The 27,665-nt window shown below is 35.8% G+C and overlaps 1 long non-coding RNA gene across 1 annotated transcript; it reads right to left on the bottom strand.

Moving 5' to 3' along the window:
• Nucleotides 1-1,247: 1,247 nt before the first annotated feature.
• LOC136816631 (uncharacterized) lies at nucleotides 1,248-13,143 on the bottom strand. The gene is made up of 6 exons (XR_010847946.1): nucleotides 13,046-13,143; nucleotides 8,048-8,220; nucleotides 7,682-7,815; nucleotides 2,968-3,054; nucleotides 2,138-2,253; nucleotides 1,248-1,380 (listed from the first exon to the last, which is right to left on the bottom strand). It is a non-coding gene; the product is annotated as an uncharacterized lncRNA (long non-coding RNA).
• Nucleotides 13,144-27,665: the final 14,522 nt, after the last annotated feature.

Below are 27,665 nucleotides of genomic sequence, written 5' to 3' on the forward strand. Positions count from 1 at the left end.
CCTCCACCGGGGTAGGTCCAAAAACTTCCATAATTATATTTGACTATCAAAAGTTACAGGCATTCTTGTTTCCACTGCCAATTATATTTGGACAGACTTTAATTTGACCATTTTTTCTCAAATCAAAAGATTTTAGGCATGAATCATAAAGGATGAAAACTATCCATTTCTTTACTCTTTATCCAAAACTTCCCGAAAATCAATGATTTTCAATGGAATTTACTGAAAGATGACATTTTAATGTAAATTTTAGTTAATACTTACTGTTTTGAAGCCTGAATAGCGATTTTTACAAGTTTTGGCGTAAGCCCAAAATTAGGCTGTGCTGGAATAAGGGCCGGCGTAAAAGGGGCCGGCGTAAAAAGGGCCGATAAGGTAATATGATCCCGATTTTGCTAGGGTGGAGGAGGTCAAAAAGGGGGTTTCTAAGTCACTCAGGCGGAGCGATATGGGTCGGCAGTATTAGATAGGTTTTCAGATTTTCGAAATGAAAAACTCTAAAAAGCGAAAGATTTACTCCCGAAATATTGAGGAGGTAAAACTACATAGACAAATGTTAATCTAAGTTTTAACTGCAGCGCGCATAAAATTGATAAAGTTGATACAAGACATGGGATCCGAAGGAGACGGTATCACTAAAAAGAATAAGAATGCCTGTTTTACAATTTTTCATAATTTCTAATTTCTCAGAACTATGTCACTTGACCCACTTGACCTACTTGACCTACCTTAAATACGCCTCTGGGTCCAGACAATGGACTTTATAGGATTTAAAGTAGCTTTTTTGGAAGATCTTAGGCTAAGAAATACATTTACAGAAACAACTCTGGACCTACTTAAGAAAAGGAAGAGTAGGCTTATGAGTTGTGGACACTTTTGGATCTATTTGGAGATTGAAATGTCCAAAGTTAGTTGCGCTTTTTCATAAAAGTAGTGTTGGAAGCAATCAGTTCATGTTTCAGGATCAAATCATTTAGTTTTGAACCATTTCGGTTCGTTTTTTATTTTAAAAAAAGTTAGCACCCTCATCGCGACAGAGAAGTCTCTGAGAGTAAAACATATAGATTACATAGACAAAATATAAGAGGTTCTCTTTTACAAATGCTAAACCTCATTGCACCCAACCAACTACATTACCCAAGCACATGTATTAGCTAAATAAAGTACAATGTATTTTTTTCATAAATTCAAATCCGAACAAATTTATGCAACGCAAAAGTTGCAGATAAAAATTTACTTACCAAATTAATGGATTCGATGTGTTGTAACAATCACTTAATTAAAGTTGTCAGTGAAGATGCTTTTGTACAAAGACAATCACAATCAGCAGAACAAACACTTTTGTAAGATTGGTGAGTTGCAAAGCAGCCATGCTTAAAACTAGAAAATATAAAAAGAAAATGAAAATGTTTGATTTAGTTGTACGGTACTAGTCTTTACAGACCAAAATGAGCCATTCAATTTTGTGTCCATAAAGGGGGTTGGCAAATATTTCACGGGGGTAAATCGAGCAAAATTTCTCAGGAGGTTAAAAGAGTGTTTTTTCATTTTTCCAGGGATAGAAAATTTTCCAGGGGGTAAAACACTGAGGGGGTACGCACATTTCCAAGAAATAATATTTTTGACTGGAAAAGGTTCGTCCACCCCCTAAATATAAATTTAATGAAATGACCCAATACTACAGTTAACACAATCTAAAAGTATTTGACAACAACACACAAAATTATGGATTGAATTGTGACTCAGTCATGAGGTTTGATCCCCCTCTCCCCATACAGATACAAGAATTTTTGAAAGCCTCTCAGGACCTTGACACTATAAAAACTTCGTTCCAGCAAAAAATAGTAATTCAAATGTAAATTGCATTGCCGCCCTAAATCTAAAGATATATAATTCGCAAATTTGTGACCCCCCCCCAATTACACTAGACCCCCCAAAAGGGTAGTTTTTTACCACGTTCTCGTAATTCCGGGGTATTTAGGACATAAAATCCTTCCCAATACTCCAGGGAACTGAGGCTATTTTTAAGGGCATTGAATGTTTGAAATCAGGAAGATTCAACAATATAAATACACAGCTTGTGAGGAATTCAAAGATATTATCAAATGGATTGCACAACCAGTAAAACACGACTTACATTCTCTATTTTCCAGCATTTGATATGGCTTTATCGTGATTGTTGTTGTGTATGATCAAGTTAAATATTGCATGAAGAAAGTATCCATCAATTATCCAAACTTGTTGACATGTTATCTGGAACGACACAGTAAGTGATGATTACAATAATTACATTTAATGTTTGCCCAGATCCTTTTCAAAAAAAGTGAAAAATTTCTTAAAAATTAAGTTTCTTTATTCATCTTTAAGGAACTAAGGAATAAACTACTACTCCGGTTATTAATCTTCCAAAAATTTTCCGAACCCCCCTTTTTATTAGAGAAGGGGGATAAGGGTGTCAGGGAATCTCCCCGGTGAATTCCCATCCAGAAAATTCCTCCCTGGGGAATTCCCAGCCATATATTTTTAATTCAAAATTTGCTTGGACGCCCATTGTATTTTGTTCATTAAATCTCATTTACTGATAGGGGCCACCATGGTGAATCAAGATGGAGAGGTTTTTAAAAGTCAGGCTCACAATACCCTACTTTCCCATAGCATAGTAGTGGCAAGACTAACTTTCTATTTCCTAAGATATATACCCTGAGTTGCCTGGTTTATCAAAAAATGTGTTCGTCTAGAGTTTTCTTTGAGTTGATCTTTGACAAGTCTGAATCTGAAGTATAGGACCATACATACAGTTGATATGTAGAAGTATTAAAACGAAATAATGCGTATCGCAAAATATATCATTCTAGAGGCAGAGAATGTTATTCCAGAGCAGTAATGAATGATGTAATGTAAACTAGGCTTGTAGAAAGTAACGAAATCTGGACGGAATGTATGTAAGTTAGTTAGTACTCTACTTACAAAATTTGTTTGTTCAAACCTCCAGATAGCGCAGGCCTGAAATCAAGTGTGATCCATCAGCATCCAGGACAATGCAAGTTACAACACCTACAGGTTTAATAAAGTTTCACAAATAATTAAGAATTTAGCGTTATTATTTTCTGACAGACACCCTGAAGCTCTAATGGGATGGGTGAAAACAAATTGTTTGATGAAAAAGCTACCTCGATTTCGTGAGGACGCTTCGCTATAAATGACTTAAGGGCTCTGACCATAGTGAATTTCTCATAATTGTCATGTATAAAATGTGTTTTTCTGACTGATGTTATCAACAAAACTATGGTATTTTATACATTTTCTGTTAGGCCAACTATTCTTGAATCTGAAAATTCAAAAATTGAATTGAAAAAATTTGATGTAGAACAAAATGAAGACATTTGCGAAGACAACTATTTTAACTTTGAGGACCTTAGTTTCGGCGAAGAAAAAACATTTTGTAAAAATTTTGCACCAGATGGTGTATCTTTAACCAAACTAACAATAGATTTTCGGAAAATTTTTGTAAAAGCTTCTTTGTCTCAAAACCTTGAAAATAGTGGTTTTTGACCAATTTTTCATCCCAATTTTTCGTACAAAAACAGTCATAACTTTTGATAAATCAATTTAGAAAATTTTTCCGAAAATATTTAGATAGTTCAATCTTTTGCAGACAATTAAAAAAAAAAAATTAAACAAACGCATTAATTACCCATTAAAACTTCGGACTTTTTGTAAAAAATAGGATAATGTAACATTTAATCCTATGACTGATTACAGCAAAGTACAAAAGTCCCGAGCTCGCAGGGACGATTAATCATTAATTGTCCGCTCTTGTAATCGGCCCGCATTTTATTTTTATCAAAATGTAGACAGTGCCTAAAAGATTCGAATTCGAATCTTTTCAGAATTTCGAATGTTTTTTGTTCCATCGAAAAAATTTTTTTTTGTTGTGACTACCAAACCAAACAAAATCAAAATAAAATGGCGAAGGGCAGATTCAAACTGTTGAGTGAAGAAGAGCTGCAGAAATTGATTTATAAATCTGAGAGCAAGAACACAAGACGATCGACATCGACTTGGTCAAATGCTTATCAATCATGGGCCAACAAAGAAAGAAACAAGAAATCAGACCTTGAAAATTATACTGCAAACGAACTGGACGATGTTCTGCCTCAATTTTACGCTGAACTGACGAATAAGGATGGTAAAGAATATGAACCTGACAGCCTTCGTGTCATGCAGGCCAGCCTTATATGGATATTTGAAAGATAAGAACTAGTATCCAAAATCAATTATTACTGATATTGAGTTCACTAAATGTAACAAGATTCTCGAAGGAAAAGCAAGAACACTCAGAAAAAATGGACTAGGTCGAAGACCAAACGCAAGCCGTGCTTTAACTAACAAAGAATTCACATTTTAGGTATTGTCATTTTGCATCAGTGTGCAAAGTTTCATAAAAAAATATAAAGTACAGCTCGAAGATTAAAGAAATACTGTCTTTCCGGTGAAAATAGGTTGTTCCGGCTATTTTTAAATAGTTCCGGCTTCAAAAATCAATTTTATTGAAAATTGAAACATGCTTGATGGTGGACATTGCTATTAATAATGTTTTTGAATGAAAAAACAACCAATTATAAGGAAAAAGTCCAATGAAAATCCAGAAAAACGGCAATTTCCGGCATATTTCCGGCCAGAAAAAAATTTTCTCAAAAATTTGAATCGGCCATCTTTTGGGTATTGTTAATACGTTAATATCTTTGAGCAAAAAATCAGAAAAACTAATGATAAAATCTCGAGAAATTGCCAAAAAACCAGCATATCGAAAATCGGGCTGCGTCACATTTTGGGCATGGCCATTTTGCATCTTTGTGCCAAAAATCAGAAAAAGCTAATGAGCCAATCCTGAGAAAAGCTGGTAACAGACGGACGGACGGACGGACGGACACCAGTTAATTTATAGGACCTCCGAGGTAGGTCCAAAAATACAAAAATGTTCTCGATTGATGGAGACCGTTGTCCAGTGAAATTACTCGAATATTACATTTCGAAACGTCCTGATTCTTTGAGAAAAACAGGAAGATTCTATTTGATACCAAAGGCTAACTTTACTAACTCCAGTGTATGGTACACTATACATCTCCTGTTGGGAAAAATACAATTTCCTCCTTTATGAAAGCACTGATTTCTGTCACTAAAATTTCTTTAGATGAAAATCTAACTAATCACAGTCTCCGTAAGAACACTGTTAAAAAGTTGAAAGAAGCAGAAATCCCTGAGACTGCAATCATCAAAGTTACTGGTCACACTTCTACCAAAGAATTATTGAACAACGACCCTGGAGATCAACAGGAGTTCAAAAGAATAATGTCGAATGCAATTTCAGGAAAACGTCCTATCAGTGCAGTGCTATCTCAATCATTTATGCAGTCAGTGCAACCTCAAAGTTCATCGAACGCGAATGTATTCAATAATTGTACGTTTAACATAAACCAAAGTGCTTCTTCAAAGCCCAAAAAGAAAAGAAGAAGTGTTATATACAGTGATAATGTTGAAAGTTCCCAGTCGCAATAAACTTTCTATGACTGTGGATTGGTAGTTGTTATTACATGAATGAAGTGTTGTTGTTATGATTACGTTTATTGAAAACTTTTTGAGTGAACTGTAAAATTTTAAAAAATATCTTGCTTTTAAGAGATGTTTCATTGAGTTAAGAGGCCGAGGCATTTATAAAGCTTTAAGAAAAGTTAATGTTGATATTGTTGATTGGTATGATATGGCACTGGATAGAATTGTCTGGAATGGTGTGCTAAATGGTGTAATTGGTGTATGATATGTTTAATATTTGAAATTGAAATTTTTTAGCTACTATTTTATTTTACCAACATTTCTAACGTAGTGATTTCCTAGAATATTCTAATTATTTTTAGTTTATTTTCTAGCTCGGGTGAAACAAGGCATGTCCCAAATATATTTGGCGTGACGCATACCGCTTCCCATTATTCATTAACTTTTATATATAGCCCAAAAGGATTGTATCAACGAGAGGATTTCGAAAAGTGCTGGGTCAAAAATTTACATCAAGCCAATCTCAAGATATCGGCCAAAAACTGATTTTGTCGTTATAAAATACATCGAAAAAACACGTCAAAAAGACAATTTAAATGACATCATTATTGAAAAATGGCTATAATTCCGATTAACTTACTACAATCAAAGCAAAATTTTGACTGGAGATGAAAATTAACGATTCTAAAATATTTCATGAAAAAAAATTTGATGATGTTAGCATTTTTGGACGTATTTTAAATTTTCCCGACAACAAATGACGTCATTCAAATTTTCTGAAAATTTTTGAACAAATATCTCAGAATCATTAATTTACAACTCCAGTCAAAATTTGGTGTTGATTGCATTAATAAAATTGAAGTTATCGCTGTTTTTCATTAATGACGTCATTTGAATCTTACTTATGACGTGTTTTTTCAATGTATTTTATAACGTCAAAATCAATTTTTGACCGATATCTTGAGATTGGCTTAATGCAAATTTTTGACCCAGCTCTTTTCGAAATTCGCTCGTTGATGATTCTTTTGAGCTATATATGAACGTTAAGGTATAATTGGAAGCGGTGCGCGTCACGCGAAATATATTTGGGACATGCCTGGTTTCACCCGAGAGGCCAGTTCCCCTGATGGGATGGTTTATCTCTCTCTCTTCATTGAGTTAAAAATAATACTGTTTTAAAAATGATTACAAATGGCATAATCGTGTCTCTATATTTTTCACTGTTTTCTGGAAATATTTTTCGGTTAAAGATTTCAATAATAAAAAAAACATTTTGAGTTATTAAAACTATTTTCGATTTATTTGTTTTTTTTCAAAAATTTATTTCATGTCAGTATTTCATACGATTAATCTGGAATAGTACGCCTTCTCTAGCAATTTTGGGAAAATAGACCCTTGGTTCATTTTGACGTTTTTTGAAATCTCCCTCAATTTGTTAGGGCAATTTCAAAAAACGTCTAAATGAACCTCGGGCAATTTTCCCAAATCACCCTCAAAGTCATACGATTACTAACACTAATTAACATCTTTTTAAGGTTCATAACGTCATTTTTGTAATTAAAGTGCTAATTACTCTTGATAGAATAAATTCACAAACAACTTATAAAGACACTTTTTTGTTAAAAGTGTAAATGAACTCAAAACACAAGTTTTATCTTCAAATCTCATAACCAATCTTTTGACTATGGTCAGAGCCCTTAAAAATGGTCTATAAACAAGGCAACAGGACGCCGTATCAGAAAATTCAAATTCAAATTGATATACTGGCACGAAACAAAATTATTATTATAGAATTGATTATTTTCCTCAGATAGCAGATGGTTAAAATCCAAGCACCTTCAGAGGTTTACCATGCGTGATAGAAAATTATGACCATGTGTTTTCACGTGACAATTAAGCTAATGTGACAAAAGTGATGACACCAATGGAATGAGGAAACGGACATTATCTAGCATTGAACAGAGAGATTTTTACCCAACCAAAAAGTATTTCGCTCAACAACATACCTTTTTAGAGGTCACAAGTTTAACACGCATTGGAATCCAGAAGTTTCAGTCAAACTTCAACTATTTGCAGGTCAAACGAAATATGTTCGATCATCAATGACATTATCATAGTATTTACTTACCATTATGGAAACTGGTGCAAGCTTCAAGTTCAAGACAAATCTTTTTTTCCAAGGTCAATATTGACTAACCAAATACTGTTGTCTCAATAAGCAAACGATAACATGTGACGACAGTCGGACGTGAATTTAAAGAGCTATGAAGAAAATTTGTGTAAAGGTGAGCGGATGTAAGAATCGTTGATTGTTACTAATGTCCGAATGTCTTTTTTTTCGTTGCGTGAATACGTGAAAATCGTAAGTTTTCCCAAAAATGTTCCAGATTTTCTAAAAAAATTCGAAAGTGAACTTGGAAAACAAGATATTGTTTGTGCAATGATTAGAAAATTTCCAAGGCCCATTCAGTATCCAAAGAAAAAAAATAGTTACCTGGAAAGGGAAGCTAACAGAACACCAATTGTAGAGAAAAGTTATCAGATTTGGTGTCTGTGTAAGGTAACCACTGGTAAATACCCAATAGTTCGTTAGAGTTGATGCAAAATGGACTTGGGACAAGGTTTACAGACGGCGAGGAAAACTACTGATGACATCATTTAAAGAACCTGAAATAAAGATCCAAATATGTAAAATTGTATCTGTAATTACGTACTTATGTAAAGCTTCGAGCATCTATCTATGGTGAGTTTCTTTCTGATCAACACTCATTTATATTGGAGGCTTGAATGATTACACGAGGTAGTCCATCGCACATTTTGTAAGAGCATTCAAAATTTTTGAGGTCTTTGAATGGTCTTTTGGAGTTTTAAGCCTAGAAATGTTCATAACACCAAGCTTTCAGTATTTTTGTCCATTTTCCTTTCGATATATACCAAAACCTCACAAATTTGATGAAAATTTAGAAAAACATTGGTATCATACATCAAAATTAACTGAATCACAGTTCAGCATCTGGATTTCAATTTCAATGAATAAGATATCTCATTTTCTTGAGGTCTGTTCACACAGATGTCATTGTTAATGGTAAATTTCTTCTTTTCAAAATGCTGCATCAGTCGATTGTCAGTTTATGTTTGTTTTCACCCATCCCTTTAACCAGACGATGTCAATTGAACAAGTTCCAGCGTAAATCGCTATCATACCAATAGATACAATTTTGCCTTTCCATCCGCCATATTGAATTGAATGCAAAAGTTATGGTGGCCGAATTGCCGTGGTGAGATTGCCTTAGAAAGTATGCAAAATATATGCAAAAAAAAGTATCAATATAAAACTTACATGCATAATTGGCATTATATTGAAGAAAGATTGAATTTGCTTCTCTTGAAAACTAAAAATAATTATATTCGCTCATCTCTTAGAAAAAGCACTTCAAAAAACCATAACATTAAACATAAACTCAAGCTGAAAAATCACCAGCGAAGGTACAAAAATAATCCTTATTCGGCTGGCTGTAGATTATTCTCCTGGGAATAGAACCGCCAAATGATCAAACCAAAACATTGATTTGAACCCCTGATTTACAGCGGCTTTTACTAACCTGTTGCCCTTGACCTTGTATATCAAAACGGGGGTTTTAATAGTTTCTTGCACAGGAAATAATGTGTGACGTCATGATTACTGATTTCAGTTTGCATGTTTTGAAAGTTTGATGTGTGTACTCTGTCTTCGTGGAATTTTTTAATGGCTTGAAAACAGAGTATGCTATGTCCTTAAGAACAAATTTCTAAAAGGCTTTAGTGTATTTCTTTTTGGATTAAGAAATTCCATCTTTTATTGTTCTAATGATTATGATATTTCTTTATAAGATACTTTGTTGTCTTTTTAATGTCTGTGTGAATTTGCATGTTTTGCATATTTTTCAGCTAAATTCAACCACAGCTTGTTCGTTCTTGTATTTTTGCATACAATTCAAGATGGCGGATGGAAAGGTGAAAAGGTCTATCGACTGTATAATCGAATGCAAACGAATAATTATCACTTGGCTGTCGAACACAATTGAATTTCAATTGAACGCCTGGTTCCTGGATAATATTCGATTGTGTTTGATTGGTATTACGTTGGATTGACATTCGATTATGTTTGATTAGTTTGATTACGATAATGATTGCAATTAAGTCTACCCCCTCAGAGCTTAGCGTGGGCGGCCGCCACTCAGGTAAGTTATGACATGTCTCAAAAACTGAAAATTACCTTAATTTTTTTAGATCGCATTAGTGGACGGAAAATGACCAATGACTGAACATGAAGGGTACTATGATGAAGTTTCTAACGTGATATGTAACCTAATTAGAAACTACATCATAGTACCCTTCATGTTCAGTCATTTGTTTGGTCGTTTTCTGTCGGATAATGCAGTCTAAAAATTATGGTCATTTTAAGTATGCTATAACTTACTCAGGCAATACGCCATTGGAAAGTCAGATATCTTCAACTGCTCTAACTTGGGATGATTGGTCGAAACATGGGACTGTTGGATATCTGGCCTGTATTTTCACTTACTGTTAAATCTCTTTGACAACAAATTTGTTTTGATAACTACACCACGTTTATCAATCATATTTTCTGTCATAACGTGTCACGATAACTTTCACTGATAGCGCGCCCTTTTTAACTTTTGTGTTTTCATTCAAAATGACCAGACGCCGATTGGAGAATTAGAGAATGCCCGCCGCCTAACCGCCTATCACCCGATGGGATAGCAAATAACAAGTGACGTCAAACGCTCCATCGTTTTCCCACTAATTTGGTCTTTTTCGTTCCAGACATATTCTCGCGTGTTCCATTATAGATTTTTTCATATTTCGATTTAAAAGCCTACTCGGTGCAAAAAAGAGATCATTTATTTATTTTTATTTTGACTGTTCATTAACTCAAATCAAATGACTTTAGAGGTTTGGTGAAATGGTGGCCAAATTGCCGCCCCATGGTTTTGTCAGATAGTCCCAAGTTAGAGCAGTTGACGGTAAGGATGAGCGTACAAGCATGATACAAGAGGGATCAAAGCAAGCGAATGCAATTGAATCAATCAAATGTTATTGAACATAATCGAATACAATCAAACCTAATCGAAGCAATCGCACGGTAAATCCTGGGTTAAGGCATAAAAAATAGGAATATCAATCCCATCAGCCTGTTATTTTTATGGTGAAGGCTTCTTCACAAAAGCAAAAGACATATATCTATTTTGCAGGAATAGTGTCGGGACCAGCAGGCGACCTTGGGTATGGGTGCGGTTTGGGTGTGGTTACGTAACAGATTGGCTAGGAATTGGGTTATTATCAGTTACTTAGGGTTAGGGTTGGAGCTCGAAACAAGCACTCTTTTGTGATCTTCTCTTGATATGGCGAGGGGAATTAATGAACGGGTTTACCGTTGATTGCCCGCATGCCCTCGAGCTGCCGTTCATAAAGTTCATTATTTTAATAAAAGTTCATTATTTTGTTGTTTTTTTTTCCAGAAGTAATTCCAGTTCTAGTATCTGCAATCACACATTCACAACCTTCTTTAAAGTCACTTTTGTTTTTGATCGACGATGATTCACAACATAAAGGTCGGTCTCCACAAGGGAGCGGGAGCATTCCTGCGTGGACAGAACAAAGTAGCCCGACTTTCTACTTTCCGGCAGACAAATTGTTGCACCATGACATAATTTTTTTCCAAAGAACAATCAAAATGCTCATCCGATCGTTGACTTTTTTGCGCCCTCTCGGCCCGCTGATTGATTTTGATGTCGTTCCATTGCAGTCGTTCCACAATAACTCACATTGGCACTCTGATTGGTCGGAGAAAACGAAAGTGGTTTTCCATTATGAATCGTGCGTTTTTGTTGGGTGAGATAAACTCGGTTCTAGTTTCCGACATGCTTATAATTCTAAATTCAAGATGGCGGCGCATGAGGTAACATGACTTTGTGAAAGTTTAAACACAAAGGAAATATGATTAGATTTAAAGGTTAAAACTCTTTATTTTTCTCTTAGTTTGATAATCAAAAGATTCTACAATGTTTGGGGAGTCTAAATATCCAAAGGTTTTTTGTTTTTAATGGGAAAAAGTGGCAAAAAGGCAACTTTCTTTACACTGAAGGTTCGTGCCGATTTGTATTGAAAAATAATGAATAATGAATGATGAACTTTTGCGGCTTCAAATATTTTTTCAAATGCCCAGACGATCTCAATTGAACGGAATCGACAATCTAACCGGTCAAACCAAATCGAACGCAATCGACTGATTGAAATTCGATTGTCGAACGCAATCGAATCTTAATCGAATATTACCGCAATTTTCAGATTCGATTGCGTTCGATTGATGTTCGATTGCGTTCGATTGCGTTCGGTTGTCGATTCATTGACCCCCGGATTGTTCATCGCATAATTTCTACGGGAAATCGAAAGTAATTTCATTCGGCTTGTGATGTTTGAGAGCTTGGATGTTGGAAAGCTGCAAGAATAAAGCCAGACGATCTCAAGCGAACGAAATCGACGATCGAAACAGTCGAACAACAATCGAACCAATCGAATATTACCCAGAATTTTGACGTTCGATTGAGATTCAATTGCGTTCGACAATCGAATTTCAATCCGTCGATTGCGTTGATTTGGTTCGACTGGTTCGATCGTCGATTCCGTTCGATTGAGATCGTCTGGAAATGCAACGGTAAACCCGTTCATTAATTCCCCTTGCCTATAGTCTGGTCTGTGCCGTAACTTGGTCTAATGTTGACACCCTCCTCTAATTCCGACACCCTTTTTATTAGCTGAAATTTATAGAAAGGTTAACTTACAGTACGGTAACTCACAAAGACCCAGAAAGTCAGAAAAACTACAAACAAGAGACTGGAAAATACAAGACCCTGCCGGTGCACCCGACAGTCGGGTGCTGTCAGGTGTTTTGTCATGTGCTGAAATTTCTAAATTTGCAAAAGCACCCAACAATAGCGCACCCGACACAATCGGGTGCTAAAATTCCTAACTTTGTTACATGTCGGGTGCTGTTAAAAGCACCCAAGATGTAGCACCCGACAAAGTGCACCCCACTGTCGGGTGTTTAAATTTCTAACTTCGAACACCCGACAACAGCACCCGACTGTCGGGTGCACCGGCAGGGTCGTGAAAATACGAAATAAGTTCAGATATGTCTTTCGTCTTTATGAAGAAGCAACCTATTTTTAACCCTCTGACTGATGAAATCCCATCGGGTCTGTGAAAAGGGTTGGCTTTGGAGCTTGAGCCTGGCAAGCAGAAAAAAACAATCACAATCTAATCTCACAGTCTCAGGCATCAGGTTAGTATACTGGAATGTTGATGCTTTGTATAAAAAGCTTTCTAGCATTTATATTATGATTCCAAGATTTACCTTGTGATTTTCATGTTATATTTCCTTCGAACATTGACAGTCTGATTTGAAACACGTAATTAAAATCAAACATACCGTATAAACTCCATGTGATGACAATTCTTCCTCTATATCCATGTAAATTTTTTTCTAAATTGTGACCGCCATCTTTGATATCGCACGTGGTCTTTGGATTCTCTAGATGTCAGATTTAAAAGACTAGGGAGATAGTTTTCTCCGACATAGATCAAAAGATATGGGCGTTATGGGCGCTTTTTGTTTTTGTGGTCAAAAATGATTGAAAACAGGGAATTTCCCCCACAATCTGCATAATTTATGCGAAATTATAACACGCTTTGACAACAAAAACGACCATAAGCATAACTTTTGATGTAGAAAAGTTGAGACTTTGATATAATACATTTTTTTGCCCAGTTTGAAGAGTTCTATCGCGTGGTTTAGGTCTTTGGCCCAGCGCTAGCGATAGTAGCGAGTACCTCACCAAAAACCGGGATTTTTCATCCCGTTTCTTAGTGAGTTCCACCATAGTATAAGAAAGCCGCGGCTTTCTTATACTATGGTTCCACATTGACGATTTTCGAAAAATAGAAGCCTTTCAAGTGTTTTGACGCAAATTCGATTTTTCCCTACTGCAAGCCAAGGAGTTCAAAAGTTTAAAGTGACGTCAAAAAATCGAATGTTTAGAGCCCGAAAACCTGGGCTCAAAACATTCGAAAATATCGCAAAGTGGAATAGACGTTACAGCGTAGAAAAAAAAGCCGTGACGTCTAGTATAGGCTATAGCGATAGGGCCTTTCATTTGCAACTTTCCGTCCGTCCGTCCTTCCATCTGTCCGTCCGTTTTGGTAGAAACGGCGCTTAAAACCAGTAACACACTTTTTAATTTTGCCGTTTGGAGAGGGAAAAGGTTGCTAAAGTCGGATACTGGCTACAAAAGATATATTTTCTGATTCCGCGCTCTTTCAAAAACAATTTTCAAAACAAAATAAGATGGCGGTCGAAGCGAGGAGGTTGATTCATACTTTCTTGAACATTTTCTTTGCTTTAGTGGTCAAGAGACTTTCAAACCAAAGATATTTTGTAATGGTTTTCTTTTATAAACCTTTTTCAACATTCTGCCATATCTTATCTTGCTCAAGTTTTCATAACGTTTTATGAGTGAAAATTCTACCTTAAATCACTTTTATTTTTAGTTTATTGTTTTCGAAAAGACTTTATTTTTAGGAAATAATGGCTTCTGATATAGGTGGGGGGCGTACGAGGTTTTGAATTACCACCATCCCGGCCATTTTTTTGAAAATTACCGTTATCCCGTCCAAAATTTACGAAAACACCGGTCCCGCTGTTTTTCCCCATAAAATTCTAAAGACTAGAAGTCAAAAATTTGGCAAAATGGAATAGAATGTGTATGAGGTAGATCATTATTTTCGTATTTTGTTTCGATTGCAAAAATTTACAGAGATAAACTACCTTTCTAAAGAAAAAAATGTACCGGATTTTCCAGAAAAAAGTCCGGACGTTTGATTATGTCAAGGTGGAAATGTTAAGAATAGAAAGACTTTTTTATGTTAATGTGATACTAAAACTTTGGTGGGTCCTGTTTTCAATTTGAATCATTATTCATTGAGTTATGTCATTTTAAAGTTGAAGCACGCTTTTGAAAATGTTAAAAAATGTTCAAAAATTAGCACAGTTTCACGAAAGGAGTTTCGCGTTTATCTTGATTGCTCTACCAAACCTAATTTTTTTTGCTAAATAAAGGTTAAAACTGCCATCTAGCCCTTCCAGCTATGATAAATCATTGAAAAAAAACACCCAAGAGATTCACCCAAGGAACAAGAACAAGCGTGCAAAGTTTCAGCCGAATTCGACCATTTTTGAAGACTCCAGCCTGCCCCAAAGTTTCGAGGTGACAGACAGACATTCTAGCTCAACTTTACAAACCCAACCCAAACCCTCCCTGTATTAAAAAGCCTCAAAAAGCCTCAAAATAAACCCATTCCTGGTGTAAGATTCTTTTTTTGGGAGTTTTTCATGTTTTTTTTTACCTTTTTGCTGACTCCTGTGACAAGCTTTTTTTATAGTCCGAAAATTTTATGTACCGTCTACGTATGACTTTTACCGAAATACCGATGTTTTTTATAAGTATTACCTCATCTTGGACGAAAAATCAGGTGTTTTACTGTCACCGTGGCTCTTTCAAAATACCGTTTCCCGAATACTTTTTATCGTTTTTACCGCTTCCCGGCCCTAAATTAGGCCTTATCCCGAGTACCGCCAGATCGTATCCCCTCCATATAGAAATAAATAAACTGAAATGCAGCTCATGTGTAAATTTGAATAAGATTGGAACTTTTTCCTTGATGCTACACAAGAAAACAGTCACTTCTGGATCTGTCGCTAACAACGGTCAGTGGTGGGAGACCGTGGGACGTGGTATGATTTTCAAACTCAACACATGATTATTAAAAGTAAACTGATTTTGGAATTTGGTAATGGACACTAAAATAGACCTCATGTGTAAATTGGAACAAGATTGGTACTTTTTCCACGAGGCTACGCGTGAAAATGGTTATTTCTGGATCTGTCTCGTTTGACGATTGGTGCAGTGGCTTGATTTTTCAAATTCGACACAGAATTATTCCAAGCTGATTATGGAATATGTTAGCGGAGACTAAAATGCAGCTCATGTGTAAATTTGAACAAGATTGGGACTTTTTTCATGATTCTACACATTAAATAAAATGATCAATTTCTGGATCTGTCGCATTAAACGGACGGTGGCTTGATTTTTCAAACTCGACTCACATCACAGGAAAAAGTATGGAAATCACATGCTTGGTAAAACTGATTTCCGAGCATGTGATCCTGCAAAAAATCACATGCGTGTGAAAATGCAACTCACAAGCCATCTTTTCTCAACTTAAATGGAGTGTCTGACTAGATCTAAAATCACAAATAGGATTGTTTGTCTTTCTTAGAGAGAGAGGTTTAATACCCTAAAAGTAACTCACTTCTATTCTATTTAACAAGTGAGAAAAGATGGATTGTGAATTACATTTTCACACGCATGTGATTTTTTGCAGGATCACATGCTCGGAAATTGGTTTTCACACGCATGTGATTCGCGGATTTTTTCCTGTGCATACCGTCAACCGTCTCTAACTTGGGACGATTGGTCGAAACATGGGACTGTTGCGTATCTGGTCTGTATTTTCACTTACTGTAAAATCGAAAGAGAAATCGTGTATTTTTAAATACGCCTTTCCTTAACTCAAATCAAATGACTTTGGAAGTTCGGTGAAATGGTGGCCGGATTGCCGTCCCATGTTTTTTCAGATAGTCCCAAGTTGGAGCAGTTGATGGTAATTATTTAAAGTATATAAACTGATTCTGGAATCTGTTAATGGACACTAAAATACAGCTCATGGGTAAATTCAAACTAGATTGAACATTTCTCATGGTTGCAAGGCATGAGCAGTGAAAATGGTCATTTCTGGATCTTCGCATTAACTGTTAACTCACATTAACCACATGAATTTTATTAGCTTGGATATGCAGACCGTAAAAACTGTTTCACCGTCTAGTTCTTTAAAGATCATTTTTCTGGTCTACGGTCTGGTCCAAATAACATGCCTGCCTGTCTATCAGAACTAATGTTAAAAAAGACTAAGGAAGCCCTCCTGGGACTGATGACAGTAGTATTTCCCAACAAGTGGAACAAGAGAGGACCCTGCAGACGCACCGGACTTAAACGAACACCGGACACGCAAAAGTCCAGTGTAAAATGAGAATTTTTTTTACCACCGGACATTCTCTACACCGGACTTAAAGAAGTCGGATGTCCAGTGTCGGAGAAGGATATTTTTTTCCACCAGACAATCAAAACACTGGACCAGTCTTGTGCATCCAGTGTTTCTTAATTTTTTGTTTCATAAATGTCCGGCGTCCAAGATTACTTGTATGCAACACCGGACTGACACCGGACTTATTGCGTCCGGTGTAGCGAAAGGATACTTTTTGCAACCGGACAAATACAACGGACAGTCCGGTGGCGGTGCGTCGGCAGGGTCCTGGAACAACAAGCTGCCAGGCTCCCAGTTTGGCATCTAGAATCCCTTTTTCAATCAAAAGGTCCTACTAAAACATCAATTTCAGGGAATTCTATTCTTACTTGCTTACTTCTACTTTAATTATATGTGGCTGCCTACGATATTCCAAACAATGCCAACAAAATGCTTCACTTTTTGCTTGCTTCTGGTGTCTTTGGCCAGACGGTGTCAATCGAACGAATCGAACGCCGAATCAATTGAACGCAATTGAACACAATCGGATAATTGCAATTCGATTGTCGAACGCAATCGAATCGCAATCGAATATTACCCAGGATTTGCCGTTCGATTGCTTCGATTACGTTCGATTGTATTCGATTATGTTCGAGTACGTTCGATTGATTTAGATTTTATTCGCTTTCGTACGATACTTAACAAGTGCTCGGCCGCCCGTGCTAGAAAGCTCTAACAGAGTGATCCAATTTAATTTAAAATCGCAATCAAACTCATCGAACATAATCGTAATCGAACAAATGGAACATAGTCAGCTATTAATCGAAACAATCTAACGTTACTCGAACGCAATCGAACACAATCGAATATTACCCAGGAATCGGCCGTTCGATTGAGATTCGATTACGTTCGACAATCGAATCGCAATTATTCGATCGCGTTCGATTACTTTCGATTGGTTCGATTGCGATTTTTGTTCGAAGTTGTTCGATTGACACCGTCTGGCTTTGGTCTTGCAGTTTTGAAAATTGAAAAAAAAATTCCCGAGCTGAAAATTCGAAGAAAAACAAAATAATAGAGTCTTGAATATCTTTAGTGAAAACCTAGGTACTTTCGATATCAGTCAAACTTGTGGAATAATATCCGTATTGGATTTGTACCAACAAAATATAAAACATAAACAAACTTTAGCCTAACATCCAAGCAGCTCTTCGTGCTTCACGCATTCCACGCATGCATGCGCTCTAAAGGGAATTATCTGATATTCCGATGGCGTATTGGCGGCCGCCCACGCTAAGGCTCTGAAGGAGCGGGCCAATATACCATCGGAGACCTATAGTAGTCATCGTTTGATGTACCGCATCACAGTCGTGTCTAGCTGTCCTTACACTTTTTGCTTGAACTATCGATTGCACCCGACTGAATTTAGCATGAAAATCTCTGCTGCCTGAGAAACCTTACAGAAAAAAAGAAAAATGGTCCAAAGGTTCCAGATGTTAAAATTTTCCCGACCTTCAGAGCTTTAGCGTGTCGGAAGAAAATTTCTACATCGAGTACCAGATAACCGCAAGACTAACAGAAGCGGTTATGAGATTAACTTTAGCCTGGCTAGCATATTTGACTCCAAAATAACCATTGAGTTAAAAGCCCGAAGGGCTAAAGGCGAAACTTTAACCCTTCTCAGGCAAAAGAAATTGAAGCTACTTATTTCCCATCCAAAACGCGCAGAGAACGTGCCTTAATCATGACGACGGATTGTATTAGCGCGGGGTACTGGCGGTTCTTTTGTTTTGGAGGACTACATTTTTTGAAATCTAGCGATAGATTTTAGTTTCAATCCGGCGTTTGTGTAAAAACTACGCGCGGGCGTTCTGGATGGGAAATAAATGGTTTCATTTCCCATCCAGGAGTCTCGTCTCTAGCCCTTCGGGCTTGAAACTCAATGAAAATAACGATTAAAAAAATAAAATGACAACTCTGAGCTCAGGCTAGACTTAAATGGAAATGCCGCCGTCGCAGTCCCGATATGAGAAGGGTCTTTGAACTATTTTGAGTATCAGAGGTTGAGAAGCAGATTCTTTCTTATCAACCTTCTGAAGACCAATAATAGAAATTTTATTGCGCATGTGTCAATCTAATCACTGTAGAAAGAATCAAAGATGAAGAGCAAATATCACCTTATTAATGTCTAGCAGACTGTATCAGTATGCAGTTTACTATTTATGAATTCCCCAGAAACCTCCAAGTGTGATTAAAACGAGTTTCTTTCGAAAGGAATCTTCTATATGATCCCCAAATGTATTACTAAATTATTAATTATTGAAATGCTACTTTAATAGGCCTTTTCATAAATTACGTCACGAACATCACTTGCCTCGTATTCAAACAATTACCATGGTGATTATGTCCCTTGAGACACTGAATGATTTTTTTATAAATAAAAAGTGGTTTTAATCAAATCTGCTGGGAGTTAATCACTATGGCAATAATTTCAAAACGAGGCAAGTGATGTTCGTGACGTAATTTATGAAAAGGTCTATTGAATCGAAATAATAGACAAACTTTATGTTATGATTCTCTATCACTAACTCCTTCTAAAAAGTATTAATGGCATTTTTGAGTTGTGTTTTCAACGACGGGTATAAAAATATCAACTTTGAATTTAATCCAAGATCTTGGATTGTCGTCATGGTTACTTTTTTTTCTGCGTTGATTGCGCGCTGAATAGAATCTGGATTGCTCGGTACAGGTTGATATATGATTTCGGCCTGTGCTTTTCACGGTATCCTGGAACAATGCTCCCCACAAGCGGGTTTGCTGCGGGAATGCGTGAATATGATTTTTCATTTGCCATTTTGCGTGATTGAATGCATGTAATTTTTTAAAAACTGAGTGAATTCCTCAACTCCTTTTGAGCACAAAACAACAACAGAATTTAAGGGCAATTAAAAAAAACATAAACGTAACCGCCGCACATACCCACCGTCGGTGGTCAATCTGTTTAACTCCCCCTGAATTCAGACTACCAAAAAATCGTGAAGTCCATCAAGAACGATATCAAAAACTTTCTAACCGAAAAGATGTCCGACTAAGAGGCGTATATAAACAAGGAAGATAATACACCTTTTCGACCGTAGTCGCGCGGGCATTTTTTTGTCCGCTCTATCCCACTAAAACCGTCCCAGTCCTTTTTTCGCATCAATAGACAATGGAAAAATGCGTCAAAAAAGGATTGGGACGGTTTTAGTGGGATAAAGCGGACAAAAAAATGCCCGCGCGACTACGGTCGAAAAGGTGTATAAAAGAAGAGATACATCAGAAAAAACTTTTCATGAAAAGTTCTTCACTCAAGACTTATGCTAAAGTAACCAAAGCACTCAAGGAAAGTCTTTGGTAGTGGAACAAATGGAAAAAGAGAAGGAGGGAAATAGAGTTATCGTTCTTACCTATAACAATCCAATAGTCCCCTAACAATCCAAAAGCCAAAAATCGCTCAGAAATTGCTGCGGTAAAGCCATTATTGACTGTATGGTATCGAATCGAGAAAAAAACATAATATCGAAAAACGGGCAATTCTTTCCTCGAATACCGCTTAATTTTGGACAAAAAATAAACTCAAAATACCGTCACAGATAGACCTGATTCCAAAGGGGAACTAATACAACCTCGAAATTGATATCAAAATAAGTATCTGATGTTAAAGACGGTCGCTTTTAACAGTTACAAAATATGAGATAGAGTTGGTTTTTTACTATAGAGCGTTTTGACGGACTTGAGACTGATAACGGACGAATGATTTGCTAAGGTTCCAAAGTTTTAGTGATTGAATGCAAATTATATGAGATTAATTTCACAGGCAAAGCAAAAGCTCATAGGATAAAATGATGTTTCTAGAAAGCAACCGTGGGTTAAAATCGTGACCATTTAAATCACACATATTCGTCATCCCCCGGGAGGGAGAATTGGGTCCTCAAATTGCCAATTTCTTTCCACTATCTCATAAAGTATTTTCTTCAAATTATAGAAAGATTCAAATACTCTTTTTGTTTTATTCAACGACATTTGAAAAAATTACAATTTTAGACTATCTAAACTAAAATTCCTTTCATCAATACCACCCAGACAAGAATCACCAGTCGAATTTATGGATTTCTGACCAAGAACATCAGTAATATCTGAAGTCCATTCAGATAGAGCATACATATTCTTAACATGTTCTGAGTCAAAATCAAATGCTAATTGACTTTCGTGAACTAAAGAACTTTTCCTTAATTGTTTTTTTAGATTCACCAAGTTCGGTACTTGGAGATCTGAAGATGATTTTGATGAAATTTGTGGAGAATTATTGTTACTTTGTCTCTGGATGTCGTATATTTTTGTTGAAGTACGTTGAGTGTTTTGGCTACTATTTTGAATAATTGTTGTTGGATTGTTATGTATTATTGAAGGACTTGATGTTAAACCAAGGATAAAATTATAAATTGAATCTTGAGGTATGAAATCTTTTGGAGTTGATTTGGTAGAACTTGGAGTTGAGTTTAAAATGTTTCTTTTTTCATTTTCTTCTAAGTTATTTATGACAGTAGCTTCTTTTTCACTCATATCATTAATATTATCTCCATCATTTTCGGACGAGGGTTGATTCATTTGTGAAGTAAATTGTAAATTATTATCCGAGGAAGATCTAAGTTGATTTCTCAATCCCCAATCTGGAATTATGTCTGTATCACCTATCTCATCAATATTATCTCCACCATTTAATGATAATGGTCGTGATGTAAGTTCTGAATCGATATCTCCGGAATAATTGACTTGATTATCCCACCCCGCTTCTTGAGTTTTGTCTGCATCGTTTATCTCATCAATATTATCTCGTTCAGTTGATAATAAGGGTTCATTCGAATGTGAAGTACATTCTGAATCGTTATCTCCGTAAGAACTAACTTGATTATCTAATGTGATTTTAACATCAGAAAGAGTGGAACCTTTATCAATAGATATACTTGCATGCAATATAACATCGTCTTTTATTAAACTACTACCGAACGTTTTAGTCATCAAGTGTTCATTCTCCAGACTCGTACTTTCCAATATTAGTCCCTTAGCGATCTGATTCTTAGAATCAAAGACTTCTTCTTTAAATCTAGCATATCCGTCAAAGTTTCCGTTAATATCCATCGCTTTCAAATCTCCTTGTAAATCATCCCATTTTATAGTCTGTTGAACCCCTTGTATCATATCCTTTTCAGGGTCTGCGAAGTCTGATAGCCGATGAGTGGTATCATTGTCGATTCTAGTCTGTTGTCGTCCTTTTATCTTGTGATTTTGTTGTTGCGCATGGTCTGCATCAACATTGTAAAAAAGTTCATCCTGTTTTGATCCTGTTTTGTATTCATAGTCTTCCATTTTGACAGTGCTTTGGCATCTGAAATTTGATTGACCTTTTATCTGCTTGTTAAATATCTATAATGTCAAAAAACTGAACTTAGTTAATAACACTTAGTAGGAAAGAGGACAGGAATGTTCAATACGAAATACGAATGATTCTCTTCTTTTCTTATCTGACCGTCTTTCGCTTTCCTTCTCCTATTTATATATTCTGCGGCCATCACGTATGGTATGCGTTTTTTATAAGAAAGAATTATTATTAGAACACCAGGCTCAATATTTATCAAATCGTAAGAACATTTTTGTGACTAAATTTCAGAAAGGGTAAATAGCTTGGTGACTTAAAGCTTTAAAACGAATAGCATATTTACCACAGCTTACGGAAGGTTGAGCCAGAATAATAATAAAGCATAAAACATTCTAAGATCAAGCAAAATTTACTAGTTCTTATAAACGGCTTATCAAAAACGAAATGAATAGATAAGCAAATAATAAGGAAATAGACTATGAAAATTCAATAATTATGAAATATTAATAAAAAATGGAGAAAAATATGTAAAAAGGACTAGTGACTAGAGTAGATGGTTTTACCCTGAATTCCCTCAATGTGGCCTCAAGGTCCTAAAACATTGATCAAATTAATTTAGAAGCTTGTGAAAACATGAAGTATATTGTTGGAATGTTTTTTTTTGGTGAACACACTAATATTGGGCCCAAATACACAAAAACTACTTTTTTAACTTCTTTTTGAAAGAAATACCCCCGTGTGGCTACTGCGATCGGATTATTTCGCTAGATTTAATTTCGCATAGGCAAAAGAATTCTGAATTCTGAATTATTATTGCAGATCAGCGTGTTTGGAAATATTTCACGTGGATTTAATTTTAAGAATCAACCAAAAATCAGTTGAAAATGACCCTGGACGCCAATCTTTGTCACAAATAGTAGGAAATTTACAGTGTATTTTAGGCACAATATCTGATCTTTTAAAAATTTCGTGCCGATTTAGTATCAAGAGTTGGCAATATCACTCAATTTAGCGAGTTTTATTTTCACGAAAGGCAAAAATCTGCGAAAAATCAAAATTAAATCTTGCGAAAATGAAGAAAAAACTTAAAGCAAAAGTATAATGTCATGCAAGAAGTGATCACTCCATGAAAAAAACAGTGAACTCTCGAGCCACAAATGGAGAATATTAAAACTTTGAGAATCCACTGAATTTTTAAGTTGTATATTGATACAATATCGTTACAAAGCCCATACAAACGCAATATATCATTCAATCAATCATTCGGTAAGTTATTGAGAGAGACAGGGGTCTTTCAGCTAAACTAAAATGTCAAGAACAAGACGAATGGACAAGTAGACAAAGTTTATTTTTAAAATAATCTGTGAAAATTCTAAAAAAAAGACAGACACTTTTCATATACCAGTCTTAATACTCCCTCATAAATCTCTGGTATTTCTTTATATTCATTACTATTAAGATTTTTTTAATTATCATACTAATTAAAAAAATGTCAAAATCTGATTGATCTTTGAATATTTTCTTCTACGTCAACCGTCTCTCACAGTAATCCTATAACATTTTTCCCCCTTTTTTCAACTGAATTAATATATCCAAGCTGATCCCCCTAAATCACCCTAAAAGCTTATTACAAAATGTGGACTTTTAAAAAGAAGGAAAAAAGTTTTTTTAATATTTTCTTTAAACATTAAATTCGTTCGGACCATTCGGACTTTCGTACTAGAGACTATGTATTCAAAAAACGTTCTGGCCTGTTTTACATAGAAAAATACCCTTAAATGTCTTAACGAAAATCCCTACTCATGGACTACATTATAATATTATAATTCCATCAAATATTGTTTTTCTGAAGCAGAGTTTATCCGCACGTTTGGCGGTTAACTTATTCAAGGTCTTGACAAAAACTGTTCCTAAACTTATAGTTGCCATAGCAGCATGAAGGATTGGAACGGAAAGATCCGTTTGGGACCGTTTTTTGAAGTTAGTATTCCGACTGTAGACTTTCTAAGAGATCTTTTTCTATCCCGGGGGGGGGGTAAGTGACCTACCGGACGTGCTGCGGCCCTTAAAATTTCGAAAGATTGCATTATAAGGGTCGATTTTCAGCCAAATTTTTCCTGCACTGTAAGAGTCCAATTTTAGAGACCTGATTTTTGGCCGAACGTACGGTCGTTTTCAAAATCGGGTGCCCCCCCCGGGTTTTCTATACACACAAAATCAAACAAAACATGGTGATCAAAAGAGACCTGTGCCAGACTTGACCAAAAGATAATAAAATATCTGAATAGAAATTGAACCAAAGAGTCTACCATGAGTTTCCAAGCCAAAGGCTAGAGGACGAATCCTTAATCTTTTTCGAACATAGAAAGAATTCAAACACAAACACATAAAAACTTAGTAATCAAAAGAGACCCGGAGAACACGACCTCTATTAAAACACCCCCTTCTCACAGACCCCGCGGTGGAAAATTATTCTCCAACTTTTGTCCCCACTGAAAATAATCAAATAAATCTTCACTGTAAAATTTCATGCTATATTTCTCATCCCCACTGAATATTCTGACTAGAAAACAAAAGAATTGAAATCCCCAGCTACAAAAAAACCATGGGAAAATCAATCCCCATCGAGTTTCGGTCCGTTATTTCAAATCCTACCGGGTCTGTGAGAAGGTGTGTATTAAATTTGAAAAGCAATTAAGCTGAAGAGCACTGAACACGGGGGATAATTATTTTTTCAAAAAAGTCCGCCCATTACATTTTATGAATTTTGAAAAAAGCCAAGAAATCGATTTTGTCTTCTATAGATAAAAATATGAAAGTTTATATAAACATTTTTCAATCATAGAGAAATTCCAAAAATGGTGTAGAAAATAAAGAAGTTGGAATAAACGAGTTGGTTAGATTCTTTTGTACACACAGTTCCGAACCATTCCCTAGCCCCCTTTTTTAAACAATTTTTTCCCAAACATCTCACTATGTATATAACTGAATTGAAATATTGCACAAGGCTAGTTATTTGATTTTAAAAAGTTTGACCGTACTTTTTTAAACTTGAATAAATTCATCATTAAGACATTTCAAATCAAAACATGATAAAAAGTTATATTTTTCATTAGAAAGACTTTTTGTAAGAACAACGAGACTAAAAAAACGCCAAAAAAATTAGAGAAAGAATAGCTGAAAGAAATATCGAATTGAGCCTGGTTAAAATCAACTTTTTTCTTTAAATGAGAAATAATATAAGGATAACAACAATTTTAGGCTTAAAAATGGCTAAAAAACTTAATAGAAGCCAAACCTCAGCAAAAGTTTATTGGCTCTTATAAAAAGTGTATTTCTGGATGACTAAATGGTAGCCCAACAGCTTTTTTTCTGCTCCTGCTGAGTTCAGTTTATGAATTTTTAGAAATATTTCAAATTTGGCACAGCTTGTCATTTCGGTAAACAGGTATTTAAAAGAGCAAAAATATTTATTACTTTCACTATGTGAAATTTCTGTAAGATTTTTACAAGAACGCCCCGCGAGGCTATCCACAAGATTCCAGACTATCAAGGCAGGATTTAGAGAAAGCAACGTTAGAGTTCAATATTTGGCCAACATTTGGTCAAAATCTCAATTGAAAAATTACAGAAAAATTACACTCCAGAACCATCCCTGCTGGGTTTTCTTAAACTGGAAACAATATGATTTCTGTCCCTATCGGGATTAATATAGAAATTTTCATCCACTGTGGGAAAAAATCTCCACCGGGGTACTGAGACAGGGGTGTAGTTTTATGTTAAAGGCTGATTCTCGAAAGCATCCACCGAAGGGGGGCTTCAAAATATCTGTTCTGAAGGCACGTTCCAGCTGGATATGGCGGTCTGTTCTTAGCGAACTAAAGAAAAAAGTCTGCTGGAAAAAGGTGGTCTGTTCTACTGAAGATTGGGACCAGCTGGAAAAATATAGTCTGTTCTACTGAAGATTGAGACCAGCTGGAAAAATACGATCTGTTCTTATGAAAAAATAGTTTGATATCCAAAAAATGTGTCTAAGAATTTCCTATCTGTTCTGAGGGAATTTCAAAAAAAGTCAAAAAGTCTTTGAGATCTGTTCTTTTCCTTCTGAATGTGGTTGCCTGGAGTGGCAGCTGGAAATTCTCCATCTGTTCTACAAAGCATCTGGAAATTGTCGATCTGTTCGCACAGATATTTAAAGTTAAACTGTTAGCTGGAAATCAAGCTTCTGTTCTTAAAAGTCCTTGAATGTCGAGCTGGAATTTAGCGATCTGTTCTTATAGGATTTTGTCAGCCCTGGTAGATAAGAACAGTTAACTCGCGTAAAATCAATCGCCTGGTAATTTCGTACCTGTTTCGAAAGTTTTTTTACCTCTTAGCTGGAAAAATGTTAACTGTTCTAAAGTAAAAATTTCTCCCCTGGAAAACGAGGAGCTGTTCTTAATTTCGGGGAAATGTTTCCAGCTGGCAAATCAGAACAGATATTTGCAAATTTTAGGTCGGCGGCTGCTTCTGGATTCTGGGCTGTATTAGTGGATAAAACCTTTCAAAACCCTGATAATGTAATATGTTCAGATTTTTAGATCTCAAATTTTTGATTTATTGGGTGTTTTTACACTTGTTGGGATCAAGATCACAGGAATCATAAGTCTAGTCATATACTTCTATACCTCAAATTGAATTTCGAATAAAAAATGTTTTAAGTAGAACCAATGAAATATAGTCAGAGGCTAAACGTGATATCTTTTGGATGATTTAAAAAGGGTCAGGGCCAAACTTATTTAATGGTTACCGGTGTAGACATCAAATGATCGTTATCAGTCACAATTAAGAAAGGAGGGTGGTTGCATTGAGTTTCAAGCCCGAAGTGCTAGAGGCAAGACTCCTGGATGGGAAATGAAACCACTTATTTCCCATACAAAACGCCTGCACGTAGTTATTACACAATCCATCGTCATGGTTACGGCGCGTTCTATGCCTATTTTGGATGAGAAGTAAGTGGTTTCAAATTCTCTTGCCTGAGAAGGGTTGAAGTTTGCCTCTAGCCCTTCGGGCTTGAAACTCAATGTGTGGGTAGGCCTAATGTATGAATGAAGAAACAATACTTTCGATCCATTCAGAGTGAGCAAGAGGCGGTCCAGTAATGAACAGAAAACTACAACAATAGTTCATCTGCCAAGCCAACAATATTATGACCAATATGATACAGAACCAGTCATTTCAGATCCTTGCTTCAATCTTTTTCACGTGTTTCTGATCTTTTTCTTCTCAATAACAAAGAGAACAATTAACTAAGAAGAACAAAAGAATATCACAATTTTTGATTAAATTTTCATGAAATTTCAAATTATCTTCATCTCAATATTGTTTTTGCCTCAAACATTTTCATTACGTCATCTCATTAGCCAAATTCTGGAGCCGCTCGCTGCGCTGCAGTTGATGTGCGTGTCGGGACAGGTAGATGTTATATCGGATGGCCAATCGTCACCTTGTTTTC

The sequence above is a fragment of the Clytia hemisphaerica genome, unplaced genomic scaffold (assembly GCF_902728285.1).
Source record: "Clytia hemisphaerica strain Z4C2 unplaced genomic scaffold, Clytia hemisphaerica genome assembly, whole genome shotgun sequence".
Taxonomy (NCBI): Eukaryota; Metazoa; Cnidaria; class Hydrozoa; order Leptothecata; family Clytiidae; genus Clytia; species Clytia hemisphaerica.